Raw genomic sequence first — 14,133 nt, 5'->3', positions numbered from 1 at the left:
CCTCCTTGCTTGCTCACGCTTTTTCAGTTCTGCCCACAATTTTTCTATAGGATTGAGTTCAGGGCTTTGTGATGGCCACTCCAATACCTTGACTTTGTTGTCCTTAAGTCATTTTTCCACATCTTTGGAAGTATGCTTGGGGTCATTGTCCATTTGGAAGACCCATTTGCGACCAAGCTTTAACTTGGTGATGTTGAGATGTTCCTTCAATATATCTACATAATTTTTCTGCCTTATGATGCCATCTATTTTGTGAAGTGCACCAGTCCCTCCTTCAGCAAAGCACCCCCACAACATGACGCTGCCACCCCCGTGCTTCACGGTTGGAATGGTGTTCTTCGGCTTGCAAGCATCCCCCTTTTTCCTCCAAACATAACGATGGTCATTATGGCCAAACAGTTCTATTTTTGTTTCATCAGACCAGAGTGCAGTTGCAAACCGCAGTCTGGCTTTTTTATGGCGGTTTTGGAGCAGTGGCATCTTCCTTGCTGAGCGGCCTTTCAGGTTATGTCGATATAGGACTTGTTTTACTGTGGATATAGATACTTTCGTACCTGTTTCCTCCAGCATCTTCACAGGGTCCTTTGCTGTTGTTCTGGGATTGATTTGCACTTTTCGCACCAAAGTACGTTAATTTCTAGGAGACAGAATGCGTCTCCTTCCTGAGCGGTATGACGGCTGTTGGGTCCCATGGTGTTTATACTTGCGTACTATTGTTTGTACAGATGAACGTGGTACCTTCAGGCATTTGGAAATTGCGCCCAAGGATGAACCAGACTTGTGGAGGTCTACATTATTCTTATGAGGTCTTGGCTAATTTCTTTTGAATTTCCCATGATGTCAAGCAAAGAGGCACTGAGTTTGAAGGTAGGCTTTGAAGGTAAATCTCCAATTTTAAAGCCTTGATATCATTTTCTTGGAATTTTCCAAGCTGTTTAAAGGCACAGTCAACTTAGTGCATGTAAACTTCTGACACACTGGAATTGTGATACAGTGAATTATAAGTGAAATAATCTGTCTGTAAACAATTGTTGGAAAAATGACTTGTGTCATGCACAAAGTAGATGTCCTAACTGACTTGCCAAAACTATAGTTTGTTAACAAGAAGTTGGTGGAGTGGTTGAAATATTAGTTTTAATGATTCCAACTCAAGTGTATGTAAACTTCTGACTTCAACTGTATATACTACACTGATGTTATTCTCTGTTTATTATCTATGCATTGTCACTTTACAAATTACCTTGACTGTATCCCCGCACATTGACTCGGTACCGGTATCCCCTGTATATAGCCTCGTTATTGTGTACATTTCTTGTGTTACTATTTTTTTTACTTTAGTTTATTTAGCAAATATTTCATCAACTGCATTGTTGGTTAAGGGCTTGTACGTAAGCATTTCACGACTAAACCTGTTGTATTCAGCGCATGTAACAAATTACATTTGATTTTGTCAGAGGCGCTGTGTAGGATAGCAGGGTGTCACATTCGTCGTATGAATCGGACCAAGGTGCAGCGTGGTAGGTGTACATTCTTCTTAATTAACAATGAACACTGAACAAACTAACAAAACAACAAACGAATTGTGGCGCTATATGAATAGTGCAGACAGGCAACTAAACATAGAACAAGAACCCACATACACCAAAGGGAAATGGCTACCTAAATATGATCCCCAATCAGAGACAACGATAAACAGCTGCCTCTGATTGGTAACCATATCAGGCCACCATAAACATACAAATACCTAGACCTACAAAACTCTAGACATACAAAATACCTAGACCTACAAAATCCTAGACATACAAAACCCCTAGACAATACAAAACTAGCGTATTCACCATAGTCACACCCTGACCTAACCAAAATATAAAGAAAACAGAGATATCTGAGGTCAGGGCCTGACACAGGGTATCATCAAAGCGGCTTTACGTGTGTCAAGCTGTCTGGTAGGAAGGGAGGAGGGAGGCGAAAAGCCAAAGTCATTCTCTTGCAGGCTGCATACAACGTATGGTAGATCCACAACAGATATGTGGTTAAGAGTGTAACTGTTATTATAGAAACTTGTCAACCAGTGCAACCACAGCTGTTGTCTAATTTAGCGGATGTAGCTGTCTTTATATGCACCATAGAATCACCTAGAAATGAAGAGTGACACCACGGCTGTCTTTTAGGACTTTTATGTAGATCTGCAATGATATTATGAAAAGACAGGACAGGACACACATGGTTAGCAGATGTTAATGCGAGTGTAGCAAAATGCTTGTGCTTCTAGTTCCGACAATGCAGTAATAACCAACGAGTAATCTAACCCAACAATTCCACAACAACTACCTTATACACACACATGTAAAGGGATAAAGAATATGTAAAGATATATGAATGAGTACAGAACGGCATAGGTAAGATGCAGTAGATGGTATCGAGTACAGTATATACATATGAGATGAGTAATGTAGGGTATGTAAACATAAAAGTGGCATTGTTTAAAGTGGCTAGTGATACATGTTGTCGTGTCTTTGGCTCTGCCGGATAAAGTAATATGACATGCTATTCTATAAAATAATTTCTCCGTAATTACTATTACCTGATTGAGCTAATCATGTAAATGTAATTAACTAGAGAGTCGGGCACCACAAAATAATAATTATAGAGCTGTTATCTTCCGAATAAACTCTTAAAGACCTAGTAATATTTTACATCAATAGCAGTCAATATCAATCGTCATCTTAATTCAGTCTCATCTGAAAGTTGTAAATTCTTGGTTATCTGCACGAACCCTGGCTAACAATTTGAATCAGCAATACAAAATTGGGTTTAATCATTTATTTACTAAATACCTAACTAATCACACAGAATTACACATATGATTTAATTATGTGTATGTGTAATTCTGTGTGATTAGTTAGGTATTTAGTAAATAAACAGATATGACAGCTTGTTACGCAAAAGAAAAGGGGCTGGGTTTGAGTGAAGGAGCGGGAAGACTGAGGAACAAAGGCCAAAGCTGTGCTATCGTAAATACAGTATCTTATGCATTCTAAATTACCGCCCATTTGGAAAAGGAAAATGCAATAAATATTTACTCTGGGCTGCGCTTCGGTAGGTTGGTGGTAGATTGAAGGCCGTGTTGCCCAACCGAATACTTTGAAGAATGTCTCTGGTTGTCAATTGAATACGTTGTAGTAACGTCGTTGTGTGGTAAACAGGATACTCTGTCTGTTCCTTCCTAACCTGCGTTTGCAGCTGCTGTTGCTAACTCAACGGCTAGGAGGTATCACTTCTGTAGTGAATAAGAGTTCAAAGTTCATACCATTCGCAACCAAAGCTCACGCTGATGTTGGCTTTGTTCTGTAGTTATTATCTGAACCATTCTGACATAGGACCGTTGTCCTATATCCCCGGAACAGGAAGTTATGTTGTCGTCAAGGGCTTATATAGGAAGGGAGAGGAGGGCGTGTTTGAAACGTTTTATAGCCCATGTCCCTTCACAGGGCGGGCCACTGATTGAGCAGCCCTATCTTATGAAAACCCACATCTCACATTGTCGAAGCTAAAATCACATTTCATCCCATCACAAATAATTTCATATTCAATCATTTAAATTGAACAACAATTCCATGTGAATCTGATAACTCTGATGTGTAGACTTTCCACTGTAGAGTTTGTCATCTTATCATTGATGAGAATGTCTCAGATGACAACCGAACTGACATCATATTCATTAAGTACCACCGCATATGTTCAATTGTTCGGATTACCAGAATATAGTTCCTTTCCCCCCACCTACTGATGTTCCCAGAATCTCTATGTTAAGCAAGGGTTTTGCAAATGTAACATCAGTAGGGTAGAGAGAGGAAAAGGGGGGAAGAGGTATTTATGACTGTCATAAACCTACCCCCCCCAGGCCAACGTCATGACAATGTATTACATAAAGATGGCAAGATGCAGTAGATGGCATAGAGTACAGTATACATATGAGATGAGTAATGTAGGGTATGTAAACATTATATTAAGTGGCATTGTTTAAAGTGGCTAGTGATACATTTTTTACATCAATTTTCCATTATTAAAGTGGCTGGAGTTGAGTCAGTATGTTGGCAGCAGCCACTCAATGTTAGTGGTGGCTGTTTAACAGTCTGATGGCCTTGAGATAGAAGCTGTTTTTCAGTCTTTCGGTCCCTGCTTTGATGCACCTGTATTGACCTTGCCTTTTGGATGATAGCGGGGTGAACAGGCAGTGGCTCGGGTGGTTGTTGTCCTTGATGATCTTTATGGCCTTCCTGTGACATCGAGTGGTGTAGGTGTCCTGGAGGGCAGGGAGTTTTCCCCCGGTGATGCGTTGTGCAGACCTCACTACCCTCTGGAGATCCTTACGGTTGTGGGCGGAGCAGTTGCCTTCCCAGGTGGTGATACAGCCCGACAGGATGCTCTCGATTGTGCATCTGTAAAAGTTTGTGAGTGCTTTTGGTGACAAGCCAAATTTCTTCAGCCTCCTGAGGTTGAAGAGGCGCTGCTGCGCCTTCTTCACCACGCTGTCTGTGTGGGTGGACCAATTCAGTTTGTCCGTGATGTGTACGTCGAGGAACTTAACTTTCTACCCTTTCCACTACTGTCCCGTCGATGTGGATAGGGGGGTGCTCCCTCTGCTGTTTCCTGAAGTCCACGATCATCTCCTTTGTTTTGTTGACGTTGAGTGTGAGGTTATTTTCCTGACACCACACTCCGAGGGCCCTCACCTTCTCCCTGTAGGCCGTCTCGTCATTGTTGGTAATCAAGCCTATCACTGTAGTGTCGTCCACAAACTTGATGATTGAGTTGGAGGCGTGCATGGCCACGCAGTCGTGGGTGAACAGGGAGTACAGGAGAGGGCTCAGAACGCACCCTTATGGAGCCCCAGTGTTGAGGATCAGCGGGATGGAGATGTTGTTACCTAGCCTCACCACCTAGGGGTGGCCCGTCAGGAAGTCCAGTACCCAGTTGCACAGGGCGGGGTCGAGACCCTGGGTCTCGAGCTTGATGACGAGTTTGGAGGGTACTATGGTGTTAAATGCTGAGCTGTAGTCGATGAACAGCATTCTCATATAAGTCTTCCTCTTGTCCAGACGGGTTAGGGCAGTGTGCAGTGTGATTGCGATTGCGTCGTCTGTGGACCTATTGGGGCGGTAAGCAATTTGCAGTGGGTCTAGGGTGTCAGGTAGGCTGGAGGTGATATGGTCCTTGACTCGTCTCTCAAAGCACTTCATGATGACAGAAGTCGTTTAGCTCATGTGGGGACAGCAGACTGGGATAAGGATTGATTGAATATGTCCGTAAAAATACCAGCCAGCTGGTCTGAGGATGCGGTTGGTGATGCCGTCTGGGCCTGCAGCCTTGCGAGGGTTAACACGTTTAAATGTTTTACTCACGTCGGCTGCAGTGAAGGAGAGTCTGCTGGTTTTAGTAGCGGGCAGTGTCAGTGGCACTGTATTGTCCTCAAAGCGAGCAAAGAAGTTATTTAGTCTGTCTGGGAGCAAGACATTCTGGTCCGCGACGGGGCTGGTTTTCTTTTTGTAATCAGCAATTGACTGTAGACCCTGCCACATACCTCTTGTGTCTGAGCCGTTGAATTGCGACTCTACTTTGTCTCTATACTGACGCTTAGCTTGTTTGATTGCCTTGCGGAGGGAATAGCTACACTGTTTGTATTCGGTCATGTTTCTGGTCACCTTGCCCTGGTTAAAAGCAGTGGTTCGCGCTTTCAGTTTCGCGCGTATGCTGCCATCAATCCACGGTTTCTGGTTTGGGAATGTTTTAATAGTTGCTGTGGGTACGACATCGCAGATGCACTTTCTAATGAACTCGCTCACCGAATCAGCGTATTTGTCAATGTTGTTGTTGGACACAATGCGGAACATATCCCAATCCATGTGATTGAAGCAGTCTTGAAGCGTGGAATCAGATTGGTCGGACCAGCGTTGAACAGACCTGAGTGCGGGAGCTTCCTGTTTTAGTCTCTGTCAATAGGCTGAGAGCAACAAAATGGAGTCGTGGTCAGCTTTTCCGAAAGGAGGGTGGGGGGAGGGCCATATATGCATCGCGGAAGTTAGAATAACAATGATCCAGGGTTTTACCAGCCCTGGTTGCACAATCGATATGCTGATAGAATTTAGGGAGTCTTGTTTTCAGATTAGCCTTGTTAAAATCCCCAGCTACAATGGATGCAGCCATAGGATATGTGATTTCCAGTTTACATAGAGTCAAATAAAGTTTGTCGATGTGTCTGCTTGGGGGGGAATATATACGGCTGTGATTATAATCGAAGAAAATTCTCTCGGTAGATAATGCAGTCGACATTTGATTGTGAGGAATTCTAAGTCAGGTGAACAGAAGGACTTGAGTTCCTGTATGTTGTTATGATCACACCATGTCTCGTTAATCATAAGGCATACCCCCCCGCCCCTCTTCTTACCAGAAAGATGTTTGTTTCTGTCGGCGCAATGCGTGAAGAAACCAGCTGGCTGTACCATCTCTGATAGCGTGTCTCGAGTGAGCCATGTTTCCGTGAAGCAAAGAACGTTACAGTCTCTGATGTCTCTCTGGAATGCTACCCTTGCTCGGATTTCATCAACCTTGTTGTCAAGAGACTGGACATGGGCGAGTAGTATGCTAGGGAGTGGTGCGCGATGTGCCCGTCTCCGGAGCCTGACCAGGAAGACCGCTTCGTTTCCCCTTTTACGGCAACGTTGTTTTGGTTTGCCGGCAGGGATCCGATCCATTGTCCTGGGTGGGGGGCAAAACACAGGATCCGCTTCGGGAAAGTCGTATTCCTGGTCGTAATGATGGTGAGTTGACGTTGCTCTTATATTCAGTAGTTCCTCCCGACTGTATGTAATAAAACCTAAGATTACCTGTGGTACCAATGTAAGAAATAACACGTAAAAACCAAAATACTGCATAGTTTCCTAGGAACACGAAGCGAGGCGGCCATCTCTGTCGGCACCGGAAGTTTTGATGATGATGATATTGCATATCATTATGTGGAAGGATCACCAGAAAGCAGGCTGCTCCCACGGACAGTAGCCCAGCCTGGCATGTGAGTCAAGGTGATCAGAGGCAATTAAGCACAGCCGATGGTACTAATGAGCTATTCTCTTTCCCCTACAAGAGCGAGGAGGGAACCGGCAGAGAGGGGAGAAAGAAAATATTTTTTCCTTCTACAAAGGAGAGGACGTACCTTTCGGAAGGGAGAAGGGGACCCAACACCTCTTGGGGAGGGTCACCATGGATCCGGACAACCACCGGAAGGGAGCTCTCCATGGATGGATCGTTAAGGCGGTGACACACCTGTGATTTATGTTATAGTTTAAAGATGCTCTCCTTATGTTCCTTGTTCTTGGAAAAAAAAGAAGATTAGTGTTTTCCTTGGGAGATCAACCTTGATTGTGTTGGAATGTTTAAGAAGAACAAAATTCCTCAATAGAGAACTTTGTTCAATTAAGAAAACCTGCTCCTGACTCGTTTATTCCACCTTTCCGCTTCAGAGCAACCTCAAAGTACTTGGTCTGATCACAGTTATCTGAGACCAGGTTGCTATTTGTACCATAACAACAAAGGAGAATTACAGGGAGAATTTACATATCAGGTTAGGTGAATTGGATTACATTTAGAATTATGTTTAGGTTAAGAAAGTTAGCTAAAATGCTACAGTTGTCCCCAACGTGATGCGAACATGCAATCCTTGAATTTCAAGACTGTTGTGAATTACATTCACCCAAAACAGCCATAACTGTCAGTAAGAGTGTCCATGATTGAGTCTTTGAATGAAGAGATTGAGTTCAAACTGTCCAGTTTGAGTGTTTGTTGCAGCTCGTTCCAGTCGCTAGCTGCAGCGAACTGAACAGACGTGCGACCCAGGGATGTGTGTGCTCTGGGGACCTTTTAACAGAATGTGACTTGCAGAACAGGTGTTGTATGTGGAGGACGAGGGGCTGCAGTAAATATCTCAGATAGGGAAGAGTGAGGCCTAAGAGGGTTTTATAAATAAGCATTAACCAGTGTGTCTTGCGATGGGTATACAGAGATGACCAATTTACAGAGGAGTATAGAGTGCAGTGATGTGTCCTAGAAGGAGCTTTGGTGGCTCTAAACCCTCAGAGGTAGTAATCACACCTGTGGGGAGAGGGGAATTCTTCTTACCAAAGCACATGACCTTTGTTTTGGAGGTATTCAGAACCAGGTCCATGGCAGAGAAAGCTTGTTGGACACAAAGAAGGCTTTGTTGTAGAGTACAAGACTGTATCATCTGCATATAAATGGATGAGAGCTCTTCCTACTGCCTGGGCTATGTTGTTGATGTAAATTGAGGAGAGCGTTGGGCCTAGGATCGAGTCTTGGGGTACTCCCTTGGTGACACGCAGTGGCTGAGATAGCAGATTTTCTCACTTTATACACTGCACTCTTTGAGGTACAGTGGGGAGAACAAGTATTTGATACACTGCCGACTTTGCAGGTTTTCCTACTTACAAAACATGTAGAGATCTGTAATTTTTATCATAGATACTCTTCAACTGTGAGAGACGGAAATCTAAAAATCCAGAAAATCACATTGAATGATTTTTAAGTAATTAATTAGCATTTTATTGCATGACATAAGTATTTGATCACCTATCAACCAGTAAGAATTCCGGCTCTCACAGACCTGTTAGTTTTTCTTTGAGAAGCCCTCCTGTTCTGCACTCATTACCTGTATTAACTGCACCTGTTTGAACTCGTTACCTGTATAAAAGACACCGGTCCACACACTCAATCAAACAAACTCCAACCTCTTCACAATGGCCAAGAACTGAGAGCTGTGTAAGGACATCAGGGATAAAAATGTAGACCTGCACAAGGTTGGGATGGGCTACAGGACAATAGGCAAGCAGCTTGGTGAGAAGGCAACAACTGTTGGCGCAATTATTAGAAAATGGAAGAAGTTCAAGATGACGATCAATCACCCTTGGTCTGGGGCTCCATGCAAGATCTCACCTTGTGGGGCATCAATGATCATGAGGAAGGTGAGGGATCAGCCCAGAACTACAAGGCAGGACCTGGTCAATGACCTGAAGAGAGCTGGGACCACAGTCTCAAAGAAACCCATTAGTAACACACTACGCCGACATGGATTAAAATCCTGCAGCGCACGCAAGGTCCCCCTGCTCAAGTCAGCGCATGTCCAGGCCCGTCTGAAGTTTGCCAATGACCATCTGGATGCATGACAACGACCCGAAACACACAGCCAGAGCAACTAAGGAGTGGCTCCGTAAGAAGCATCTCAAGGTCCTGGAGTGGCCTAGCCAGTCTCCAGACCTGAACCCAATAGAAAATCTTTGGAGGGAGCTGAAAGTCCGTATTGCCCAGCGACAGCCCCGAAACCTGAAGGATCTGGAGATGGTCTGTATGGAGGAGTGGGCCAAAATCCCTGCTGCAGTGTGTGCAAACCTGGTCAAGAACTACAGGAAACGTATGATCCCTGTAATTGCAAACAAAGGTTTCTGTACCAAATATTAAGTTCTGCTTTTCTGATGTATCAAATACTTATGTCATGCAATAAAATGCTAATTAATTACTTAAAAATCATACAATGTGATTGTCTGGATTTTTGTTTTAGATTCCTTCTCTCACAGTTGAAGTGTATCTATGAAAAAAAAAGTATAGACCTCTACATGCTTTGTAAGTAGGAAAACCTGCAAAGTCGGCAGTGTGTGAAATACTTGTTCTCCCCACTGTAGTTAGCACACCAGGCCAAAGACCCCTCAGAGACACCAATACTCCTTAGTTGGCCCACAAGAATGGAATGGTCTACCGTATCAAAAGCTTTGGCCAAGTCAATAAAAATAGCAGCGCAACATTGCTTAGAATCAAGGGCAATGGTGACATCATTAAGGACCTTTAAGGTTGCAGTGACACATCCATAACCTAAGTGTGAACCAGATTGCATACCCGAGAGAATACTATAGGCATCAAGAAAGCCAGTCAGTTGATTATTGACAAGTTATTCCAACACTTTTGATAAACAGGGCAAAATGGAAATAGGCCTATAACAATTAGGATCAGCTTGATCTCCCCGTTAAATAAAGGACGAACCGTGGCTGCCTTCCAAGCAATGGGAACCTCCCCAGAACGAAGAGACAGATTAAAAAGGTTGGATATAGGCTTGGCGATGATAGGGGCAGCTACCTTTAACCTCACTAGGGTAGGGGCAGCATTTAGAATTTTGGGCAGACAGTGAACAGAGAAAGGGGAGTGTGGTGGGGGTACCTGTACCAGACAGGGGGAAACAGGCCAGGGCAGATGGGGAACAGAGAGGGGGAGTGTGGTGGAGGTACCTGTACCAGACAGGGGGAGACAGGCCAGGGCAGACAGGGGAGTGTGGTGGGGGTACCTGTACCAGACAGGGGGAGACAGGCCAGGGCAGACGGGGAACAGAGAGGGGGAGTGTGGTGGGTGTACCTGTACCAGACAGGGGGAGACAGGCCAGGGCAGACGGGGAACAGAGAGGGGGAGTGTGGTGGGGGTACCTGTACCAGACAGGGGGAGACAGGCCAGGGCAGACGGGGAACAGAGAGGGGTGAGAGTAGTGGGGGTACCTGTACCAGACAGGGGGAGATAGGCCAGGGCAGACGGGGAACAGAGAGGGGGAGTGTGGTGGGGGTACCTGTACCAGACAGGGGGAGACAGGCCAGGGCAGACGGGGAACAGAGAGGGGTGAGAGTAGTGGAGGTACCTGTACCAGACAGGGGGAGACAGGCCAGGGCAGACGGGGAACAGAGAGGGGGAGTGTGGTGGGGGTACCTGTACCAGACAGGGGGAGACAGGCCAGGGCAGACGGGGAACAGAGAGGGGGAGTGTGGTGGAGGTACCTGTACCAGACAGGGGGAGACAGGCCAGGGCAGACGGGGAACAGAGAGGGGGAGTGTGGTGGGGGTACCTGTACCAGACAGGGGGAGACAGGCCAGGGCAGACGGGGAACAGAGAGGGGGAGTGTGGTGGGGGTACCTGTACCAGACAGGGGGAGACAGGCCAGGGCAGACGGGGAACAGAGAGGGGGAGTGTGGTGGGGGTACCTGTACCAGACAGGGGGAGACAGGCCAGGGCAGACGGGGAACAGAGAGGGGGGAGTGTGGTGGGGGTACCTGTACCAGACAGGGGGAGACAGGCCAGGGCAGACGGGGAACAGATCACCAGGTGGAATCCGTGCAGCAGTGCAGTAGGCAATGGGAGTAGGTGTGGGAGAAGCTTTTATTTCTGGAGGCATATTTCTTGTAGAGAGACTGTGAGAGACTCCTGCCATTTGTTTGGCTCAAAGGCTTCAACACCTCTCACTTCACACCGCAGTGCGAATTGAAGTTGTATCTGGTCTGTCTCTGCTGTTTGTTTGCCAGTGCACCCTCTGTATAGCTTGAAAAGGAAATCATTGGTAGTAGTAATCCTTCCAGGTAATTTAGTCCAAAATGTGGTTTTATTTTGGAATATTGAATCTGCTGTGGAGGGTAGCATCCTGTATATGTCCCTGCTGAAAAATCCACGTTTTTCTAACTCAAAATCTTTTTGTAAAAAACATGTTGAAAAATGTGAGAGCGCACATGTAGCTGTGTCTCTCTCTCTCCCTGTTGCAGTCCAATTGAAGCTGTTAATTACTGTATTAGTTTTTACTCTGCTGGTCTAGGATGGTCTCTGGCAGAAATGACGAGTCCTCACTGTCCAAGACCCAGTCAAGACCGAGTAAACATGTATCAGACACAGGGTTGCCAGGTCTAGCTAAAATATAAACCCAATGACCCTGAAACCAAAACTAGCCCCAAAAACATTTGCAGCAAGAGAGAAGTTACCACATTTATCCAATAACCCTTTTTTTACATAATGTTATCGAGGGAATTAAGAAGGATTATCAACTTCATTTTTAACAATGTAGACTAAGAAGCTAAATTTGGTTTTCCATCAAAATAACAATTCTTGCGAGTTTAAGAATATGTCGGAAGAGAAAAGATAAATCGCCCTTATTAAATGTTACGTCAATTGATGTCGATTTAATTTTTTAAAACTGCTATGAGTAAGTAATAAGGCCCGAGGAGTTGTGGTATATGGTCAATATACCACAAACCCCTGAGTTGCCTTATTGCTATTATAAACTGGTTACCAACGTAAATAGAACAGTAAAAATGTATGTTTTGTCATTCCCTTGGTACATGTCGGATATACCATGGCTTTCAACCAATCAGCATCCATGGTTCAAACCACCCAGTTTGCCTCTTTTTTTTCCATTTTTATTTCACCTTTATTTAACCAGGCAAATCAGTTTAGAACAAATTGTTATTTACAATGACTGCCTACCCCGGCCAAACCCTAACCCGGACAACGCTGGGCCAATTGTTCGCCGCCCTATGGGACTCCCAATCACGGCCGGTTGTGATACAGCCACTGCGCCACTTGGGAGCCCAGCTCTTGCTGCAGCACTCTCTCAACCAGTGCTATCAACGCACACACACCCCTCCGGTCCTCCCCCATTCATTGACTCACTCACTCAGTAACAGCCTGCTCACTGCCTGATAGCAGCAGGTCAAAGTGAAAAAGAAAAGAACATTTCAAGAGAAATGCCATGGCGGCTGCAGTGCATTGCTAGGTCCTCTTAGTGTTGATCATATTAAAACTAGGGTCTCCCGAGTGGTGCAGCGGTCTAAGGCACTGCATCTCAGTGGTAGAGGCGTCACTACAGACCCTGGTTCGATTCCAGGCTGTATCACAACGGGCCGTGATTGGGAGTCCTATAGGGCGGCGCACAATTGGCCCAGTGTCGTCCAGGTTTTGCCGGGGTAGGCCGTCATTGTAAATAAGCATTTGTTCTTAACTGACTTGCCTAGTTAAATAAAGATTATATTAAAAAATATATATAAAAAATACAACTCGTGTACAAAAATACTATTATAAACAAGCTACAATGTGAAGTGGCATTTATTCCATTCAGACCTAACGGGAGCTTTCTAAACCCAGATGCACAACATCGTGAGACTTCTGGGAACGCTTTCGAAACAGACCAAGCAGACCAGGCCGGGAAGTCAATGAGAGAAGTAAATAATTATTTGACTACATCTCTGATAATGACACGCTAGCAAATGGCGACATCCCAGCTAGCCATCAACAGCACATAGACATGCTAGTTAGCAACAGCAATATATTTTGGAACTCAGTAAACTAATCAATAAAAGTGATAAAACCCGGAAAGTTACATATTTCAATAGTTTCACAATACCTTAAAAACGATGCATTAACCTTGGGATGCTTCATATAGGAACTTTTTGGACCTATACACAGGAGGTTTTTGCGACATACCTTTCTCTGGTAGGATACACGAGTATCCTCAATGAAAGTTGGCAGTTGAGAAGGGGAGGACACTCTTCTGTTTGCCTATAACGAATAGATACACTCCTCGACCACTCAACTACTTCCCTGGTCACGGAGGAGAGAGGACGGAGGACAGGTTGTTGCCCAAATGAGAAAACCCCAATGACCGTATATGTTGTGCTTGTGTCCGGGGTTCTGACTAGGTGCTATACAGCTACTACTGGAAGTTACTTTTTTTCGTAGCAGGTTAGAAGAATTAGGTTAAGGTTAGGAAAATGATTAGGGTTAGCTAAAATGTTCACGATAACCTGCTATCAAAAGTCACTACCAGTCGTAGCTGTACTCCTGGTCACAACCAGTGTACGGGGAAGGTGTTGTGGGAGATGCACACCAGCCTTACTAGCTCTGACTTTGCTGATAGCTACTTTGAGGAAAATGTACTTACTATGACTGTGATATGGGGTTGTCCCACCTAGCTATTTTACAATGAATGCACTAACTATAAATCACTCTGGATTAGAGCGTCTGCTGAATGACTAAAATGTGAAAAATGTCAAATGTAGATTAAGCTGATTAAACCAATTCCTATGTGTCAGGATATTCTCCCGGCTCTCTGTTTTGGCGAACTAAGGCCTCGTTTGACGCATTGGTCCATCGGACTCTTCACGCATTTGGGAATAATGCATCACTTTGATGGGTGAAGTTAATTGAACTTAGCCACAGCCAAATTCTTCTCTTCAAAAGAGAGAGCACTCTTTTAAATGAAACCTTCTT

Source organism: Oncorhynchus tshawytscha, linkage group LG28, assembly GCF_018296145.1.
Source record: "Oncorhynchus tshawytscha isolate Ot180627B linkage group LG28, Otsh_v2.0, whole genome shotgun sequence".
Taxonomy (NCBI): Eukaryota; Metazoa; Chordata; class Actinopteri; order Salmoniformes; family Salmonidae; genus Oncorhynchus; species Oncorhynchus tshawytscha.
This window is presented reverse-complemented; position numbering follows the sequence as displayed.